Raw genomic sequence first — 20,137 nt, forward strand, 5'->3', positions numbered from 1 at the left:
AACGTCAGTTGAGAAGGGAGAAAAATCAGACAGCCAGACATGAGGATTAAACCCCCTTTCCTGGCTTTTGAACTGTCTCTGGGAGATGGGACAGTGCCTGTCAATCACTGGCAGTGCACAGGGAGGGGATGGGGGAGCTGCCAGGAGGGGGACAGGAGGCGCCCTGAACCACACACCAGCCGACAGCACAGCATGCTGACTAAATTAGGATGCTGCGCATGCCCAGGCGCTGCCTGTGTGGTGCTGGGAGCAGAGTGGGCTCCTGTGAGCTCACGTCTGCCTGTCCCAGACAGCACAATGCACGAACCGGCCAGGGACAGCCAGACAGGCTTGGGGGGGCACCTCGTGAGTGTGAACTTTATGTGTGATGGCAAAGCAGTTCCCAAAGGCTAATGGGGCTGCAAAGCTTCTCCATCCCACCTCCCAGAGCCAGCCAGGGATGGGGTTAGGTTGTTCCAGCCTCTGGGCCACGCTCTGCTCTCCCCTACTCATAGGTGGATTGGCCAAGCTGGGGAGAACAAAGGTTATTCAGCCAGGCCTCCTGCTGTGGGTGGGTGGGTGGGGGAGGGCACAGGGAATAGCCCTGGTTCTGCCCCTCTCCTCCAGGAACACAGCGGCGAGTAAGCTGCTCCACAAAGAGAGGTGAGGTAACTTACCGCCCCCTAGAGCAAAGCAGGGAGCAGCGGCTTTGACTCTGCTCCAGGGCAGTGCAGCTACCGGCCCTCCATGACTGCGGCCAGGCTGCAGGGTTACAGGAGGGTGCTAGAAAGGGGCCATTCCAAAGAGCAAGTAATCCCCATCATTGTGTGTCCTTTTCTACGAGGGAAACGGTGTGTGGGGGGGGGGTGCAGGGGCGCATGTGGGAACAGTGACAGGAACTGCCAGACTGGACCACAGCTGGGGTCCAATCAACCCACTCTCCGGTCTCCAACAGTGGCAGCGCCACATGCTGCAGAGGAAGGCGCAAGAACTCTGCAGTAGCAGATGAGGATAATTTGTCCCCCTTCCCGAGTAGCTTTCATCTTGCTCTCTAATATCAGAGATTAGCTTCAGCCAGGGCTTTAATATACCTTCCAAAAATGGTATCATTAATCATGACAGCTTTGGATATTCTTGTTAGAAATGTCCAGGCCCTTTTTTAATCTTGTTAAACTCTGGGCCTCATTGAATTACGGTGGCAGTGAGTTCCACAGGCTAATTGTGCTTTATATGGAAAAAAACCATTTCCCTGTTAGTTTTTAACTGCTCATCTTTCAATGTCACTGAACATCCCCTTGTTCCTGTCTCTGGTGTGGGAGGGCTGCAGGTGGTGGCAGGAGGGACGAGTGGTCTCCTCTTGTTGCAGGCAGGAGGGGCAGAAGAAGTGGATTGTCCCCTCTGAGGCCTGTTTGCAGGCTGGGGTTAAAGAGAGGCCACGTGCCGGGCCTGGCAGTACTTTGCAGGCCAGCTGCAGGGAGATGTCCATCCGCACAGGGAGGGAAGGCCAGGCTATTCACAGACTCCCTCTGTTTTCCCAGCATCTTGGGCTCTCCCAGGGTCAGAGACTGCTTGCAAGCTGCCTCCTGCCCAGGGCTGGCTCCAGGGTTTTTGCCACCCCAAGCAGCAAAAAGAAAAAAAAGAAGAAAAAATAAGCCGCGATCAAGATCTGCAGCAATACTGCCGCCGCTTCAGTCTTTGGCGGCAATTCGGCAGCTGGTCCTTCACTCTGAGAGGGAGTGAGGGACCTGCTGCTGAATTGCCGCTGAAGAGCCCGACGTGCTGCCCCTCACCGCTGGCCACCCCAAGCAGCTGCTTAGTGGGCTGGTGCCTGGAGCCGGCCCTGCTCCTGCCCTCTGACTGGCTGCTGGGGACTGCTGATTGAGGGAGAAGGGTTGCCAGGGTGATTGGGGTGGTCACGTCCCCCTTCCGTTCCCCCTTGCTGCCCCCTTGATTCGGGGTGAGGGGCCAAACCCTTGGTGACTCATAGACATCCCGTGATCAACTCACAGCCCCAGGTCTTTCTCCTCCTGTTGCACCCAGCTGGTGAGCCCTCCGGTGGAAGGTATAGTTACCAGCCCTCATCAGTGCTAGGCAGACTCAGGAAGATGTTTTCTCAGGCCTCTTGAGCTGTCCGTTTGGGTCTGAAACCATTGGAGTCCACAGCCTTTAGTGATGTGTATTCACTGCACTTTGCTACATGATGGCCACACCTGGGCTGACACACCAGAGGCTGAGCTGGGGACCTGCAGAGCTCAAGGTCTGAGTCTCTGTAGCTGGGGCCTGTAACGTACTCCTATCCTGTGAGCATCAGACCAGATGGGGACAAGTAGCACATGCTGAGCCAGGGGTTACAGTTACATTTACAGCGTGCCAAGCCTGTACGTTGACTGTACTCCAGTTGCACTGTGGTCACAACATACATGGGAAATCACTTCTCTTTGCTCGCATTAGTTACAGCTTGTGTAATAAATGCACTCAGCACAGAACACTGCTGTTTGAAGGCTACAGATGTTATGGATCTGCTGATGGCAATACAAGGTATTTCCTCGTAGACATGGGGCACACATTTCAAAGTGCCTGAGGCCTAGATTCATGAAGGGACTTGGGTCTTGCAATGCTTGGTGTTACCACACCTAACTTTCAAGTGCCTGGAAAATCCCAGGAGCACACTGGGATTCACAAAGCCTGAGTTAAGGGTCTGGCATCACGCACAATGAATGCGGCGAGATGGGTGCTGCCCTTAGACCAGGGGTTCTCAATATTATTATTTTTGAACCTCTCCAACATTCTGTAAAAACTCCATGACCCACCTGTGCTACAACAACATTTTTTCTGAATATCCAGTAGATTAAAGGCTGTATTAAATGGATCGTTAGACAGTTAAACACACACACACACACACACACATATAATATACAAAAGAAAAGAATAATATAGTACAAAAATAAAAATATTATCTTTATTTTACTTACTCAGGGCTAGTCTTCACTACAGGGAAATCGACGGTGCTGCAATTGATGCAGCAGGGATCGACTTTGCAGGTCTAGTGTTCTCTGGACAACCCCAGTACTCCAGCTCTTCCAGAAGAGTAAGGGAGGTCAACTGGAGAACATCTCCTGTCAACGAAGCACAGTGAAGACACCAGAGTAAGTTGACCAAAGCTACGTCAACTCCAGCTACGATATTCACATAGCTGGAGTAGCGTAATTTAGGTTGACTTACCCCCGTAGTGCAGACCTGCCCTTAGTGTGAAACTTGTTGCTGGTGCTGATCAACAATTCTGTCCAGGCATGGGGGTGTCTTTGACAAGCACACACGCATGTCATGGTCAGCGTTCATCCTGGCTGGGTATTTTGTTTTCATTGATGTCATGGCCATAGCACATGCAACCAAGTACATGCATTGACCGCATTTGTTGAAAATGGCTTCCAGAGAAAATTGAAAACAGGTGCTGTTTTCATCGACCTAACGATATGGGAGGGCAAACTGGCCTGCTCATGAAGGTATCACGGGTCCTGCTACCTTGGGTCACAGGTGTCGTTGAACTGTTCCTTCACGATAGGCAGTTCAGAGTCCATATGGGGAAGATGACGAGTGCCTGGAGATGACAAAGCAATGGGTTACTCTAGGGCTTTGTGCTTTCGCCAACCCTGTTCAACCTTTATATCAATGACCTGCCAACAACGGAGTCAAAAAAGTTCATTTACGCAGATGACATCTGTAGATGTATCCAGGCCTAGACATTCCACAAGCTTGATGCCACCTTAAAGCGGAACATAACAAAGTTAGTTGACTGCTGTAAGACTTGGCACCACCAGACAAACATCATAAAAAGAGTCTCTAGTTTGTTCCATCTTCATCATGCCAGTGCAACCTGAGAACTGAATATTTATCTGAACGGTCAAAAGGTGAAGCATGAAGTAGAACCAGCCTATCTAGGTGTGACATTAAACCGCACACTGAGTTACCATGCCCACCTGAGGAAGACAGCAGCTAAAGTTAAGATGCGTAACAATCTTCTTAACAAACTGGCAGGTTCGTCATGGGGTGCTGATGCTCCAACTCTGTGGACATCAGCTCTTGCCAGCTCGTATTCGGTGGCAGAGTACTGCGCACCAGTATGGAGCCAATCGTCACACACCAAATGGTGGATACGCAGTTACATGCTGCCATGTGTATCATCTCTGGCATTCTGCATCGACTTCACTCCCATGGCTCCCAGTTCTGAGCAAGATTGCTCCTCCTCATATCAGATGAGAGGTTGCCATTGGCAAGTTATTGGAGAAAGAAAGTGCCAACTCAAGCCTGCTGTTGCACAATGACCTTTTTAAACCACCAATTGCACGTTTGCTGTTACGTCGCCATTTATGGTCTCATCCGACACGCCAGGATGTTAGCGCAGAAACACTCTGGTGAGAGGAATGGATATCTGTTATAATCCCCAACCAGTCCCTCATTGGCAACCCCACAATTTACTCCCCTAGTTTTGACCTGTCCCATCACCAGTGGTCCCTGTTGAACAGGTTCTGGACTAGGCAATGTTTCTGTGCAGCCAACCAGTATCCCCGGGGCCTTCGTGACAGCCCTTTGTGCAACTGTGGCGCAAAGGGCAGCTTTTGGTGCTTCAATTTAAGCCTGTTTCTGGGCCTCAGTTTGGGCCTGTATTTCTTTGTCTTTTAACTCCAGGGCTTGCTGCCTCTCTCTTTCCTTCTCCTCCTGAGCTTGCTGCCTTGCTTCTTGAGCAGCTTGTTGGGCTAACATCTGGACTTCCATGGTTCTTTCGTGAGCAGCTTTTTCCTGGGCAAATTGTGCATCAATCTCCATTTGTCTTAATTCCATCTGTCTTTTATGTTCCTTTTCCTTCTCAGCAATCTGCAACCTCTTCAGTTCTAGCTTCTTCTGAGCCTCATCCTCACTCATTTTGCTGATTTTCCTGCCTCTATTTCCCTTACCCGTAATAAGCAAACAGCAAATAACAAACCTGTAACCAGTTTGTCTGTTCTCCTACCAGCACACTTTAAACTCACTTAAAATCACTACCAGTGTCTCAAAGCAATCAGCTGTGCACAGATCCTGCCAGCTACACCACTGTGATGGGTTCAGTCACAGGGACCCCCTTGGGACTGTTACCTGCTGTGCAGAAATTACCTCTGAGCTGATTTTCTCTGTCAACTTGGGACTCCAGAACCCTGCCTTGTTAAGCCAGACATGCTAGCCTGCTGCAACACAGACTCAGGGCCACGGCTCCAAAACTTCAGGCTTTAACTGAAAACCACTCAGCAAGTTACCTCTCCAGCACCCTGATACTCAGTTCCCAACGGGATCCAAACCCCATATAAATCCATTTTGTCCATATAAAGCTTATACTGGATAAACTCATAAACTGTCCGCCCTCTATAACAATGATAGAGAGATATGCACAGCTATTTGCTCCACCAGGTATTAATCACTTACTCTGGGTTCATTAATAAACAAAAGTGATTTTATTAAGTATAAAAAGTAGGATTTAAGTGGTTTCAAGTAATAACAAACAGAACTAAGTAAGTCACCAAGCAAAATAAAGCAAAAACACACAAGTCTTAGCCTAATACATTTAGGGCTTGTCTACACTACCAGCTGGATCGGTGGGCAGTATAGATGTGATAAATCGACCGCTGAGCACTCTCTTGTCGACTATGGTACTCCACCAGAATGAGGAATGCAAGCAGAGTTGATGGGAGAGCATTTGACACTGCGGTAAGTAGATCTAAGTACGTCAACTTCAGCAACGCTATTCACATAGCTGAAGTTGCGTATCTTAGATCGATCCTGTGCGGTACTGTAGACAAGCCCTAAGAAATCTCACCCTCAGAGATGTTCTAATAAGCTTCTTTCCCAGACTGGACTCCCTCCTAATCTGGGTCCAATCCTTTCCCTGGTACAGTCCTTGTTAGTTTCAGCAGACATGTTAGGTGGTAAACAGAGGCTTTTTTATGACCTACTCCTTTGTCCTGCTCCATCCCCTTTTATAGCTTTGGCACAAGGTGGGAATCTTTTGTTTCTGTGGATCCCCACCCCTCCTTCTAAATGGAAAAGTACCAGATTTAAGATGGATTCCAGTATCAGGTGACATGATCACATATCCTGTGAGGCCCCAGCCTACATTCTTCCTGGTCTAGCCCAAATGTACACAGGAAGGTTTGCAAGTAAACAGAGTCATTTACAGTTCATTAATTCTAAAGCAGCCTATAATGGCTTCCACTTAATATGTTTACATCAGTAATACAAGTTTATATCTTATACTCCTAACTCCAGACATAGAAATAACACATGCAAACAAATTGGATGATCACGCTCAGTAGATTATAAGCTTTGTAATGATACCTTACGAGAGACTTTTTGCATAAAGCGTATTCCAGTTACATCATATTCACATTCATAAGCATATTTTCATAAAGCATACGGAGTGCAACATCACAGACGCACATTGTAGATGAACTTCTGCTGTCTGGGTTCAGCGGTGGCCTAGAAGAATTGCATCATGCCGCTGAAGATGTCATCGCTAGCTAGACTACTATGCACACGTTAAATAAATGGCTGACAATTCAGCTTCGCATAAGTAGATGGTACCAAAGGAGATCAAAACTTTCAGTGCTGCGGAAGAAGCAGTTATGTATTCATCAGAACACTCACACCAAAATGTTTCCCACAGCATTGAGCTCTTCTAGCAGTTTTTATGGGACAGTGGATGGCAGTTTAGCTTTAATGTTCTCACTAAAGGGGCTTATAGTCCATATGTGGGTAGCGGTTTGTTCTGTTGTGACTTTGGGAAAATAAGCATTCCATTTGTTAAGCAGACCAGCCAGAAGTGTTGCTAGCTGAGCTTTAATTACATCAAAGTCAACATTTCACTTGTGAATGGAAGAATGGAAGAGCTCAAACATATCAGTCGTGCCCCCAGAGACACAAACTTTGTAGAGTTGTAATTTTCTTTTGAAAGCCTCACTTCTTTCACACTGGACAGTAAAATTAGTGCTGCCATCTTGCATAGCTTTATTCAGCTTATTCATTTCACTGAATATGTCTGCAAGGTAACCGAGCTTTGCCAGCCACATGTCACCTTTCAGCAATTTGACACGTTTAGGTTTCTTAATGGCTAAGAAAGTACATAATTCTTCCTTGAGATTAAATATACGGGTAAGCATTCTGCCTCGAGCTCTCCATCTCACCTCTGTATGCAAGAGCAAGGAGTGGTGCTCTGCACCCACTTCCTCCCAAGGTCCAGCAAAACACCTGGAGTTTGTTGCTCTGCATTTAATACAATTAACAAGTGTTACTGTTGTGTTCAGAACACTGTGAAAACCTGCTTCAAGATCTTTTGCAGCAAGAGCCTCTCAGTGTAAAAAGACAATGTGTCCAAGCAGCGTGAGGTGGAACGGCTTTTATTTTTTGCACAACACTAGAATTCTTTCTGGTAATTTCTGCAGCTCCATCCGTGCAGACTCTGATGCAATTAATTCAGCTGATTTCTGCTGAAATCGTAAATCATCTAACAGTTTGAAAATGTCATCTGACTTTATTGTCATCTTGAGCTCTTGGCAAAACCAAAAGGTTTTCTTTATTTCCTTATTCCACACATACCAAACATGAGCAAGGACATTTTTGGGACATTTACGACATTTTTGAAATGTCTGTGGATTCATCTAGTTGTATAGCAAAATCATTGTCACCCAGCTGATCGATAGACTATGAAACCGTGCCTTCTGACATAGAAGTGATCTGTCATTTGACATGGTCATTTGACATCAGTATTTTTGCCAGTACCTTGGCCTTCTCTTCTCCAAATATTTCCTTTGCAATTTCAATAGCACAGGGCATTATCAAAGTCTCAGCAATCGATGCAATTTTTTTGCTTTAGTAGTTTTCTGCTCCACTATGCAGAATGACCTTACAAGCTTTTTATCTGCTGTAGTTGTGGATTTCAACACTGCATTAGTACCAAGCAGTTCCTTAGCCTTTTCTTCAAAAAAATGAACATTGTTTGTCCTTACAGATTTCATGCTTTGTAATTAAATATCTTGGTAATCTGGAGGATTTCACACATTCATTGGCCAGTACTGGTGTGCAAATTACACACTGCGGTTCAGGTATATGGCCACTTCCAGAACAAATAACACCAAAATTCAAATAGCTGTCTTCGTATTTCCTAAATGTGGCCAGGTTAATAGCAGCTTTATGTTTCTTACCCACACCACCTCCTCGGTGCCCTTCAGCCCTTCCGGCGGCTGAACTTGTGGAAGGAAGTTCGGTATCCTCGCTCTGTGGGTTTTGTTGTTTTGAAGCTGATGGTAAAATTAAAACTTTATCCGTATCTGATATTTATTGTTTGCGTTTACAAGGGTTTTCACTGTGCTGTGTAGCTTGTTGTGCTCTTGCTGAAATAGCTCCTTTACACCTTACGTAAAAGGAGCACGTGCTCTGTAACCTCAGAAGGTGAATGTGTTCATTTCTGCACATGCTTAGATATACTGAAGCCCATAGTTTTCGGCATATCACATAGGAAAATTAACACACTGTCTGGTAAGTAAAAAAAAAGCAATGTGTCCAAATAGCAAAAGGTGAAATGGCTCTAATTTTTTGTATGCTCCCTGGTTTATTTTGACAGACCCCCTGAAACCTGCTTCTAGCCCCCCATGGGGTTGCAAACCACTGACAGGAACTTGCAGCCTTAGACTGTGATCCACAAAAGCCAGCATGCTAGATGGCGAGCTATCAGAGCTAGCCAATTGGAGATGCTGCCCAGGGCTAAGCCCCCCCCCTTCACAGACATAGATGCCTAAGTCCAGGCTGCAGGCAGGCACCTAGTTCTGCTTGCAATCCACAGCCAGGAGCCCTCTTTGGATTTAAGCACTGAAGAAATTTTTTGCAAGAAGCCGGGGACATGGGGGAAGGACATTCCTTATAACTTTTAGCCTAGTGGTTAGGATACTCACCTGGTCAAAGCCCTTCTCCCCATCAGCTGGAGGCAGGACTTCAACCAGGGGTCTCCCACAAGCCCAGGTGAGTGCCCTGAGCACTGGGCTAAAACTCATAAGGAAGATCCCCACCTTTGCCTTCCCTCCTGCCCCCATTTTGTTTGAACACACCTGAGAGCCCTGATTCAGTAAGCACCCTCTGAACACACCTACTGGATTGGACCCTACACATGACTTAGGAGGCCAGATGCCTGTCTTCCCCTAGGTTGTGAATTGCTCTAGGGCTTAAGAAGGAGACAGGGATCTGGGCACCCACTGGTGAGCTTGAAGAAGGGTGTGTGATGGATTGGATCTCAGAAACCCCTTGGGAACTGCCAACCAATGTGACAAGACTACCTCTGCCCTTGCTTTCCCTGCCAGCTTGGGACCCCAGCACCCTGTCCTGTTGAGCTAGACATGCCAGTCTGCTCCAACACAGACCCAGGGTCTGAAGCACGTGCCCCAAAACTACAGACTTAACTGAAAGCAACTTAAGAAGTGTTCCTGACTTTAACACTCAGATGCCCAACTCCCAATGGGGTCCAAACCCCAAATAAATCCGTTTTACCATGTATAAAGTTTACACAAGGTAAACTCATAAATTGTTCACTCTCTGTAACACTGATAGAGAGATATGCACAGCTGTTCCCCCCCCCCCTGCAGGTATTAATACATACTCTGGGTTAATTAATAGGTAAAAAGTGATTTTATCAAATACAAAAAGTAGGATTTAAGTGGTTCCAAGTAGTAACAGACAAAATAAGGTGAATTACCAAGTCAGATAAAATAAAACACGCAACTCTGAGTCTAATACAGTAAGAAAACTGAATACAGACAAAAACTCACCCTCTGTGGAGTTCCAGTAAGCTTTCTTTTACAGAATAGTGTCCTTCTAGTCTGGGTCCAACAATCACTCTCACTCCCTGTAGTTACTGTCCTTTGTTCCAGTTTCTTTCAGGTATCCTTGGGGGTGGAGAGGCTCTCTTTTGAGCCAGCTGAAGACAAAATGAAGGGGTGTCCCAGGGTTTAAATAGACTTTTTCTCATGGGTGGAGACCCCCTCCTCTCTCCTAAGCAAAGTCCAGCTCCAAGATGGAGTTTTGGAGTCACATAGGCAAGTCACATGTCCATGCATAACTCAGTTTTTACAGGCAGCAGCCATTGTTTACATGTTACCCTGAACATCCTCAGGTAGACTTCTTATCTGGATTGGAACTTTCCAAGATTCTTTGTCCTTTAAGTGTTTCTTGATTAGGCACTTAATTTGCACATTTCTTTCTCAAGAAGCTGACCAAATGCTTTACTGAGGCTACATAGAAATCAAGCAAGTACACAGCCAATATTCATAACTTTGAATACAGCAATGACACATGCATACTAATAGAATGAATAGATTCAGTAGATCATAACCTTTACAGAGATATGTTACATGGCATATGTAGCATAAAACATATTCCAGTTATGTCATATATATACATCCATAAGCATATTTCCATAAAGCCTTATGGGGTGCACCGTCACAGGGGGCTTGGTCACATACATTGGCTTTAAGTAGGTCTGTCATTCTTTTTGGATCCAAGAGTCTCTGAGGCCATTAGCTCCTTCCAGCATAACACCGCAGCCCCAAGTCCTAAGAGAATACAGGACAAATAGTAACAGTTTAGATGTGGCAATGTATGACTGAAGGAAGAACCTGACCTGGGACAGAGGGAAAAGCCATCCTGTGATGGACTAGGCACAGAGGCCCCCTGCTGGAGGCCTTAGAGTCCTGCCACACTCATCCCAGGAAAAGAATAGTAGAGGAGTCCTCCAAGCTGCATAGAGAGGCTTTGTGGGATGCAGCCAATCAGGGGGAGCCTGCAAGCGCTATCCAATCAGAGAGTTGAAGGCTAATATAAAAGGAGCTGCAGTGCAGCCCAGAGTCAGTTCCTTCTTGGAGCATGAGGAGTGCACCTGTTGCTTGTAGTGGGCTGAAGGACTGCAGTATGCTGGACAGCTCAACTGGTGGAGTGAGAATGAGCTCCTGGCTGGCTGCTAGGCCTAAACACAGAAGAGCCCTGAGATAAGGGTGAAGCAATGGTGAAGGTTGGGGCTGGGGGAAGTGGCCCAGAGAACTGAAAGCATTTTTTAAAGGGACATGGTGGTGAGTGGCTTCTATTCTTAGGGTCCCTGGACTGGGACCTGGAGTAGGAGGTGGGTCTGGGTCCCCACATAAGCCACTGGGGAAGTGGCCTACAATTGGACAGCAATAAACCCCCAGAAGGGATCTGAACTGTTAGGATGCCTAGCTGGAGAGCTAGGGCCAGAAGAGACCAGAGTGAGCAAAGACTCTCCAGAGAGGAAGGCTTGGGGGCATGGCCCCTTAACAGGGCCATGAGCGCTTAAAGACTTTGTTAACTAATATCCTGGAAGGGTCAGTTTGAGGTGTTTCTCACAGACTGTGAGAGACTCGGCCAGAGGGCTGTCACTAGACACTGCCAGAAGGGGTCACCACAGACTGAAAGAGGTGCAGGCACACCTGAACAAGGATGTGTTCGTGAGAGGTGGGTGCCACCTTGTTACACATCCCCACTGGGGTTTGAAGCTTTGGGCCTGTCACTGTCTGCTCCTGGAGATCACATACCTCTGCTGACACCACTTCCTGCCCTTCCCCCTCTACTCTGAACTCCTTGCATCCCCCTGAGTTAAAGGCTGGTAGTCAGGTGAGTCCATGTTATGCTGCTCCCCAGTCAGGGTCTGATAACAGGTCCTTGCAAAGGGAACAGGAAGCAGGCAAGTGGCTCACTCAGTGACACTGCCAAGGCTGCCCTAAAGCAGTTTCATAGATCCAACTCCTAGTCACAACAAGCCCTGCACAACACGGGCTTCCTCTTGGCACCAGTCTTGGGGCATTCAGCTGTGTGCAAAACACACAAGCATTGGCTCCTGGTTAGGGCCCTGGATCAGGAGTCGTGGGGTCAATCCCCAGTGCTCTGGGCCTCTAAGGGAGTTACTCTAGCACTCGGTGTCTCTTTTCCCCCACTCCTGTATTGTGGGATAAACATACTGACCTGCCTCCCTGGGGGCAGGAGGCTCTGCTTCCCAAGGCCCCAGATTCTGTGGCAATTCCTGGAGAGTCAGGACAGACAGATAAAATGTGTGTGTGCATCAAACTATGGGAGGATGATCTAAGTTTCCACTCTGGAGAGATTTAGGGCCAAACAGTGGCCTCATGTGAGCATTCCAGCCTGACGCAGTTGCAGCTGTTTACACAGGGTCTCAAATAGCCCTTTTAATCTTCCAGGACCACTGGCAGAAATAATGACAGCCCTGTGAGAGGCGGCATCACAGATTCACAGGATCCGTGTTATGCTTCAGCTTTTGAACAGTTCTTGGGAGGAACCTCTTTAGTGTGCCAGATCCTCAAGGGTTCCGACTGCTCCTGAAGGCAAGGCCGATGGGAAAACCATGGGCTCGGGGAGGCTAGCTCCCACCCTGGCCTACCCCTTCCACCTGAGGCCCCACTCCTCTTTTCCCCACCAGAGGCCACTGCCCATCACAGCTGCCAGCCCCGCCCCCCCAACCCTGGGTGGGTGGCACACCACCCCAGCGCCCCCAGCCCCAGAGCATCTCACATATCCATTCAAACTTTGAACAGTTCAAGGGTCTACTGCTTTTAGTCCCCAGTATCCACTCCGTCCATCTGGCAATTCACCTATATCACTTTGGGGCCAAGTAAGGGGTTGAGGTTCGCACTGCAGGCTTTCTCAAAGGCAGAGAGGTAGGCATCCATATTCCCCTGAACCTTCCTTAAACTGGGGCAACATTTGGCACCTTGGGTTCATGTGCAACTGGCTTCCTGTGGTCTCTCCCCACTTTCCTCTCCGTGTGTCCTCTTGCTCCTCTGATTCTCCATATCCAGTCCTTGCTACTGCTCCTTTTCCTAGTTCTTCTGCTAACCCACCTGGTGCTTCTACAGCCCTCCTCATGCTTTCGCTGCGTCCGCAAACGCTAACTCTTAGCCCTGCCACCTTTCGGTCCATTGTCCAACTCCTGCTGACCCATGCTGCCTTCACATGCTCCGCCCGCTGGAGATTCCCAGGGATAAGTGTCAATCATTCAGTTGCTCTTGTCTTTGAGGACCCTCCATTGGTATGGGTTGGTTTCAGCCATTCCGTTACCAACCCATTCATTCGACCCCAGACTGGAATGTGACACAGCGCCTCATGCTTCCTGCTCTTCCCTAAGAGCAGCATTTTAGTCCTTTGGCCCCATTGCAAAGTACAGAGGGAAACTGAGGCATGCATAGGCATCATAAAAATATTACAGGAAACTCCCATTTCATCACAGATGGACAGGCAGACACTGGCCTGGTCACAGTGTTGAGTGGCCATGGGGGCCTGGGAGATATTTAAGGACTAGGGGGTGCTGCTTCCATCTAGGCAAGTGACTGAGTGCTGTTTGTGAGTGGGAGGCTGTGGTCTGGCTCATGGAGACCGCAGGCTGGAAGGAGATAAATCAATAGAAAGGAGTTTGCAAGACAAAGCTGTTAGAAGCAGCAATGCACGTACCGGTCATAGTGGTGCTTTTCCTTTTATTGCCCGTTGTAACTGTCAAGACAGTTCAAACCTTCACAAGTTATTTGCGTCTGCACACAATAGGTATTAAAATGCCCATTACATCCTTCCTAGAGAAGCAATCTTCTGCACCCCGAGACAGTGAGGAGGCAATCGTGGCTCTATTGCACTTAGGAGAGGATATTAACCAGAAGTGAAATGCTGTATGACCAAAATTTCATTCAGCTAAAATTGACTAATAGCTTCAAACTTTTTTTAATGCCTATTATTGCACATTGTGTAGTTATGTGGGGGGACATTGCTGCTTCTATAGCGTTCGTTGTTGAGTTGTATTTATCCTGCAGATAGCGACGACACGGCTCATAAACTGCAGATACAAACAACACACCAACCGTCCCCATAAACAATCAATCACAATGTGTCGCATTGGGCGAAGTTCTTGCAGGAACTAGCAGAATGAAGCACATGCATTCGGAGCAAGGAATTCCTCCTAGGTAATACAGTATATGGAGAGAATAAATATCCCTATGCCCTGCTAGGTCTTACTCCTGATGAGGTTGTAGCAACACCTCAAGGAAATTTGCATAGAACACTGCCTTGGGCAGTCATGGAAACTTCTTCACTGGAGGTTTTCAAAAGGAGGCTGTCTTGGCTGATTTAGACCCAACAAATCCTGTGTCTTGGCTGGGGGTTAGACTAGATGACCCTTGAGATTCTAAGAGCTTTCCTGCTTATGGCAGCTATTTACATCACGTCCCTGCAAAGGAGGGCACAGCAGTTACAACTGCCAGGTGTGTCAGGGTGAGGCAGGAAGCAGCTGTCTTGACACTCTGAGGTATTTTGGGACACAGAACAGGGAGTTCAGAGTGCAGCGGCGCGAGCAAAGCAGGGGTCACCCAGAGCTGGTATTGAGTACAGTCTGATATTTATTGTGTAGAAAATACTGGGCTTGGCCATGGCCTGCTGTGTGTGTGGTAGGGGAAGGGATACAGGAAGTCTCCTCCCCATCTCATACACTGGAAGAGCAGAAGGGACCATTGGCCTCACCTAGTCAGACCTGTATAACAGAGGCCAGAGAACTTCTTGCCCTGCCCTCAAAAATTTCTAGAGCACAGAGCAGCCCAAGGTCCCTGGTGCCAGACTTGGGCTGCTAGCATCCCGGAAGGAGTGGGGGCTGGGGCAGGCTCTATGCTGGGGCAGGCAGGCTGCCCCTATTACGGAGTGGCACAGTGGCCCTGCTCTGTGGAGCAGCCCCAGCTGAGCTGATGCAGCTGCCCTCTGCCCCCAGTTTGGGGCTGGTCTTTACTGCACAGTGGAGCCCACCCTGTATAGTTGTAAACCACTGCAAAATCAACAGCATAATGTCAGATAAGGAGCAGCGCATCCCTTCCAGTCCGGAGGGGCTCCCTCTACTCTGCTGCATTAGACAGAAGACAAAAGGAGAGGGACAGAAAATAGAAGAAAAAGGACACACTGGCGGGCCAGGGGTGCATGGGACGGGGGAGAGACAAAGTCGTTTATGATTCTATCCCAGGTGGTCATTGGGATTTAATTGAAGCCAGTGACGGTGGTGAGGTCGTCTGGGTCCCTCTTTCTGGCCACTCTGGTCAGAATATCTCTCAGGGTCAGGATGAAGAAGATCCAGGGACCCAGGAGATTGTAGGGGTGGCAGCCCTGGTGGTGAAGCTCGCACCAGTAGCCAATTTTTCTCCTGAGAGTCTCTTTCTTTAGGGACTCCTGAAAAGGGAGTGACTGGTGGAGTAGCCCATCTCCATTATTTTGTACACCAATTAGGCTTGATATCTGACACGCCAATTTTGGTGCAATTAATTTCTGGTCCCCCATTTTCTTGTCACGTAGTCTGTTTTTGTTTGGATTAATTCAGTCTCTCTCACTTTTGCATCTTTTCCCTTCAACACTTGTTATAGGCTGTTGAGTCACTTTATAAACGTCTACTTCCTTTTCCACCGTTAGGCTCACAACTGCGGTACAGTTGTAGGCCTAATTACTACAACAGGTGTCCATAACAGTCACAAAAGGAATGGTCCAAAGGCTGATGCTTTGATGCAGACCCACCATCAGAGTGAATAACTCACTTTTCCCACAGCTACTTCTCACTATCTTTCTGCATGTCCATGATAGTCTCTGGTAGATTGTGTGATTGCAGGCACCACCGTATCAGTTCTCTAGGAACTCTGCTCTAGATCCCCAAACACAACGTGCAATTCCTTGCTGTTCCCCTGAAATATTCAGCCTGCAAACGCTGCATCCATGGTTGACCTTCTCAGCATAAACTCAAATTGAATGTCACTTACTCAATGCTCCAATTCCTCACAAAGTCTTTTCTTGATGGTTCTTTCCAGGAATTTCATCATGTGACTCATTAACTTGGTCCCAGTCCTTCCTATGTGTGTCTCGCTCTGTGATTCTTCCCTTTTATAACCTTCCAGTCCTTCTGTCAGCTGACTCCTGGATCAGTCTTCTCAGGTGATCTCAACCTTCTATGGGTGACTTCATTGCCAGGTGACCTCTGCCCTCACAAAACAGCTTTATTGGCTGCGAGCCAGGCTATTGTTGAAAGTGTTTGGATTTGAACAGAGGATATCCCTGAGTTAACAGCCCTTTGTTGTCAGGGCTTTACCACCGGCCTTGGGAATGTCAGCTGAACATGGAGGTAACAGGACAAAAGAGCAGGGGAAGAGCACCGTATCCCAAATGGAGTCTGTAGTCTGACAAACATATGTACAGACCCCCAATGTCAGATTGTACATACCAATTCCCCAGATCATTGCAACTGGGGTGACCAATCTCACAGCTTGAATTCTGAATTTTCACTGTTGTATGCTCACCTTGATTCACCTGGGGGTGAACCACAGGCTGGAAACCAAGTTCATGGAAATTAGGATCTTTCCATGGACTAGGCATGACCACAAAGTAGGCTCAGTCTGATTACTGAGCTACCCAGTTCTTTCCCTGTGCTGTAACTTGTTCCTAAACAAGGGTCTCATTGGAGTGAAGTCCAAAGGTCTTTTACATTAAACAAAATAGCTCCACAGATTTCTGCTTCTGGGGCCCCACCAGCCGGGCAGTTACATGGGACAAACGGTGGTACCTTATTTCAGCTGCAATCCAGAAACCAACCCTCAGCTCCCACCAGCCTCTCTCCCTAACCGTCTGCTCAGCACACACAAGCCAAAACTTTGGGAGTTCGATCACTCTAACTAACCTAATTCAAAGTCCCATATGGTAGCCCAATGCAGCCGAATCCGAGAACTCATACTCACCACCCAGGCTAAGAAATAATGGAGTGTGGGGCTCCTGCCTTGTACTGCAATTAACCTCCGCACTAAACTCTTCTCTCTGTTTGATAGGACAAAGATGTGCATGGCTGACTGACTTCCTAGTGAACAAGTAGGAACGAATAGGAATGCTAACACATGTAGAAACAGCCACCCAGTTACTGAACTGTTGCTTCCTTGCTACCTGCAACTCAACAGAACTTTCTCTAGAATAAGTGGCCCCTTCTTCACAGGCAAAGCCTAGCAGCAAAGGCACCAGTGTCTGAGATTTCTCCTTTCTGAATATCCTGGTGTGAATGCATAGCAGGCAGGCTCTGCAGTTAATCTTTACCCAGCTGACTGTTGCCACTTCCCCCCTACGTTCCATATTGCCCCCGATAAAGTACATTTCTGCCATGTGTTGGGAGAGGGGGAGAATACAGTGCAATTATGCATTTTTATAGTTTACCTTTCACGGCTTATCACAACTCTGCATGGGGAAAAAAAAAAGAAATACATACATTTTAAAGTAATTTAATTCACACCTAGTTACAGTCATGCAGCAAAAGCAACAGCAAACAGGTGCGTGCTTAAGGGGTGATTTAAACCAGGGATGTGAGCCACACATGTGAGCCGCTGGGGGTAAAGCATCCAGCCAGAGAGTAGATGCCAGGACACACCAAGTGCTGAGACAGACAAAGGCTATGGAAATCGCCAAGGAGCAAAGTAGGTGCCTAGGAAAGAAGACAATGAGGAGGGGGAAAGTGTCTGTGAATATGAGCTGCCTGCGGTGGATTGAAGCACAGAGAGTAGCTGGCTGTCCTGCTGCAGGCTCTGGTGCTCCAGGTGGTCTGAGGTGATGCAGCTACACCAAGGGAGGGCCTGGCATTCCCACTTGTCAATTATTTGAACAGAGATTTCTGCTGGGATGCTGTGGCCCTTGGCTCTCTCTGACACATAGCGGGAGTCTCTCTGGTCAGCTCCATCCCTGCCTAGTGAAGCCCAGACCACATGCAGAGCCGTGGGCAGACAGGCAGCCTTGACTAGCACCTGGGCAAAGCAGCTCTCCTAGGTCACTCTGAGCTAATAGACCAGAGCTATTGTCCGGGTTCCGGAAGGAGAAAGGCTTTGGGCCCAGCCGAGACTCCAAGAGACCTTCTGGGAGGGAGTAAGGTCAAGTCTTCACCAGCAACCCAGGAAGCAGAATTCCCACAAGCCCTTCTTGGAGGGGGAAGAAGTGGGGGCATCAAACCCCGGGGGAGGAGAGGAGTGAGCGTATCTGCCTCAAGAGTGGGTGTGCTAGCAACAGGTGACATCACCAGCCAGGGTGCTCCCCCTCTCCAATAACTGCGTGATCCCAGGGATGCCCATGCAGCCACAGCTCATCGCAGAGCCCAGCGTTGGAAGGGAGAGCCAATCCAAACACTCTTCCTATAGCCCACACCAGCCCAGGGGAAGCTGCTGCCATAAGCAGGGATTCCTCCATCCCCACCATGTTAGCAACAAGAACCCAGATCCCCAAAGCCAGGTGCTCATTGGACATACTATAAAAAACCTCTGAACTTCTCTTTCCTGTTCCTGGAATAATATGTTTTCTGCCTCCTGTTTCTCAGAGATCCCAGCAGCCTGGCACAGCCCCAGCATTTGCTGGCAGGAAGGGGCATGCAGAGAGCGGCTGCCCACACAGAATTATTCTCTTCTCCTTCACTTTGACCCTGGATCTGTTTTGATAAAACCTGGCTGCTCAGTTCCCTCAGCCCACCAGAGATTGTCAAAGTGACAGGAGTGATTTCAGGCAATGGATGTGAGCAGGGAAGTTCACACATTTTATGATTTAGCCTCATTATTCCTGGGCTTTTTCTCCAGCCTGAACTCTCTCCCAACAGTGTCTCCAATGTGCATCTGGTTCTTTTAAACAGAAGAAAAAGTTCTGTGGCTTCAGCTAAAGAGAGCAGCTCGGAGTCCACACCTGAGCCCTAAATGGGCTACTCGCTGCAGAGAGGGTAAGCCCTGGAGAAGCTGCAGGAGGTAGTGGTGGGGAAGCTGGGAGCCATCTAGGAGAAATGGCTAGAGACCATGCAAAGGCTCTGAAATATTATGCTCATTACTGACATCACAGAGCCATCTGCACTTGCAACCATCATCCTCACCCCTGAGTAATAACCCCTAGACTGCTCAGCATGTGTCGTCCATGGAGCCCAATGCTGGTACAGGGTCACTATCCCCTCTTCACAGACTGGGAGAGAGGGCCAGAGAGGGGAAGGGATTTATCTGCCATCTCCTTGAGTCAGGGCAGAGCCAGCACTAGAACCCAGATGTCCTGCTCCTCACCCTCCCGCACACCAAAATGTTCCCTCTCCCACAGCTGCCCACTCTTTCAAGACCAGCATTCCTTCCCCAACACTTTTTCCATGGCAGCACCCCCTGCCCTCTCCCCACACTGCACTCTCAATGCACGCTTTCCAGCTGCAGTAAGAGCATCAAACGAGCCCAGTAATCAGTTCTGGCTACATCATTCTGCATCATCTTACACTGCTGCCCAGCTATCAGAGCAGCCAGCCATACTCCATCGCTGCACACTTGTGCAACCTGCATCCCAATTTCCAGCCGATTCAGTGGAAACCTGAATTGCGTTGCACTGCATCACTGAACTTTGCAGCAAGCTCCCTTCCGTCATGATGTTGATTCCTTCACTCACTGGAACATGCTGCACGGCATTACTGCAAAGTGAAGTACTTTGCACCACAATTCACTGCTCCCTTCAGCTAGTGCAGTGTGCTACACTGCATCTCGACTGCTCCCCTCAACTAGTACAGTGTGCTACACTGCATCTTGACTGCTCCCCTCAGCTAGTGCAGTGTGCTGCAGTGTGCCAATTCACGGGGCATGCTAACAAACCATTTCTCTTCGCATGACAGAGCATGCCACCCTCTTCTGGGGGATTCCTCTTTACAGTCTGCAAGACATGCCATGTTTCTCTTGGCTCTTCCGTTGTTCCTTTGCTCCGTTACTCAGTCCACTCCTCTCCACGTGACTCTCCAGCCCTCAGTGTCTTTTAGTTGCATCTTTATGCTGCTTCTTCCTTGCCCTGACTTCCTTTCTCTCTCATATTTTCTGCCTTCAAATAGGGTGTGAAGATCTGCAAAGGCAACTTGTCCATATCTCTGTCACCAGACATCCCTTCAACCTTTAAACCATGCAACTGCTCAGCACCCCACTGTGAACAGTTTGCCATGATGAATATTGACCATTTCTTCCAGCTCTTTTTCTGCCTTTGGCCAGTGTCTGCATAAGAACGGCCCTACTGGGTCAGACCAATGGTCCATCTAGCC

At 48.3% G+C, this 20,137-nt stretch overlaps 1 long non-coding RNA gene across 4 annotated transcripts in view; it reads right to left on the reverse strand.

Moving 5' to 3' along the window:
- Positions 1 to 20,137, reverse strand: part of LOC127034717 (uncharacterized) — a 163,182-nt gene that overhangs the window by 52,136 nt on the left and 90,909 nt on the right. For all 4 annotated transcript variants that reach the window (XR_007769465.1, XR_007769464.1, XR_007769463.1 and 1 more), the window contains 2 exons: positions 3,202 to 3,577; positions 2,952 to 3,095 (listed from right to left, as the gene is read on the reverse strand). This is a non-coding gene — a long non-coding RNA (uncharacterized LOC127034717). The remainder of the gene's footprint in view (positions 1 to 2,951; positions 3,096 to 3,201; positions 3,578 to 20,137) is intronic.

This window comes from Gopherus flavomarginatus, chromosome 15, assembly GCF_025201925.1.
Source record: "Gopherus flavomarginatus isolate rGopFla2 chromosome 15, rGopFla2.mat.asm, whole genome shotgun sequence".
In the NCBI taxonomy this organism is placed as follows: Eukaryota; Metazoa; Chordata; order Testudines; family Testudinidae; genus Gopherus; species Gopherus flavomarginatus.